A 1,631-nucleotide genomic window follows, 5' to 3' on the forward strand; every position below is an offset into this window, starting at 1 on the left:
AGGATAGACCACACGTTAGGACACAAAACAAGTCTCTAAATTTAAGAAGACTGAAACAATATAAAATATTTTCTGTGATCACAATTGTATAGAACTAGATATCAATTACAAGAAAACTTGGGGGGAAAAAACACATAGTGACTAAACACATGCTACTAAATAATCAATGGGTTAATGAAGAAATCAAGGAGGAAATTTAGAAATATCTTGAGACAAATGAAAATGGAAACTCAATACCAAATCACTGAAACACAGCAAAAGCAGTTCTAAGAGAGAAATTTATAGTGATAAATGCCTACATCAAGAAATAAGAAAAATCTCAAACAAATAATTAACTTTACGCCTAAAGGAACTAGAAAAAAGAAACAGGCCAAAGCAAGTAGAAGGAAGGAAATAATAAAGGTCAGGGCAGAAACAATTGAAATACAAATGAAAAAAAAAAAAACATAGAAAAGATGAACAAAACTAAGAGCTGTTTTTTTGAAAAGAAAAACAAAATAGATAAACCTATAGCTAGACTCATCAAGAAAAAAAGAGCGAAGATCCTAGATGGCAGCAGAGTAGGTGGATGTTATACTCACCTCCTCCCAGGACCAAAATGGAATTACAACTAAAATATAAAATATAAAACAATCACCCTGAATAACCACCTGAAGACTGGCTGAAGAGAAGTCTTATAACTAAGGATTTATAGGAAAACACACACACTGAGACCAGTAGGAAGAGCAGAGATGTGAAAAGGGCTGACCCAATGCCAGTCAGTGGTTGAGATTCCAGAGGGATATCTTAGCTTCAAAGGTTCCTCCTGAGAAGCATGAGGTCTCAACCCCAAACCAGTCTCCCCAGCCAAAATACCAGAGCTGAGAAGAGGCACCCACATAACATTGGGCTGTGAAAATAAGAAGAGACCCTGTCTGCCAGGGAGAGACTAGACCAGTGATGGCGAACCTATGACACGCGTGTCAGAGGTGACACATGAACTCATTTTTTTGGTTGATTTTTCTTTGTTAAATGGCATTTAAATATATAAAATAAATATCAAAAATATAAGTCTTTCTTTTACTATGGTTGCAAATATCAAAAAATTTCTATATGTGACACGGCACCAGAGTTAAGTTAGGGTTTTTCAAAATGCTGACACGCCGAGCTCAAAAGGTTCGCCATCACTGGACTTGAGTCTACTTGAAATACAAGTGCCCTCTTAAACGACCAACACAAAATCCCATTCACAGCCGCTCACCCTGGGCTCCAGCAAAGGGAGGGTGAAGTGGACTAGAATCCCATGAAGAGACTGGGGTTTGTGGCTCAGCTGAAGGGACAGCCACCATGATACCTGTGCTAAGTCACTTTCCCACATGGCAGATGCCAACTCTCTTGGGTGGAACACTCCCCTCCATGCAGCATCAGCCTGGGGGAATGCAATAGCCCCACCCTGCAAAGCTTGTGCCCTGCTGAGGACTCAGCAGCCTGGCCTGTCATGTAAAGGTCTGGGCAGACTCAGGGGGTATCAGTGACTAAATTGTGTGGCTTTGGGGTGGGGGCCATTCTTCTCACTTTGCATAAAACTGACTAGTGCCTCCCCCTCAGGAGAGATCTGCTAGCCTTACTTTTCAGACTCCCAGCAGCCCCAC

The sequence above is a fragment of the Myotis myotis genome, unplaced genomic scaffold (assembly GCF_014108235.1).
Source record: "Myotis myotis isolate mMyoMyo1 unplaced genomic scaffold, mMyoMyo1.p scaffold_m19_p_10, whole genome shotgun sequence".
Classification (NCBI taxonomy): domain Eukaryota; kingdom Metazoa; phylum Chordata; class Mammalia; order Chiroptera; family Vespertilionidae; genus Myotis; species Myotis myotis.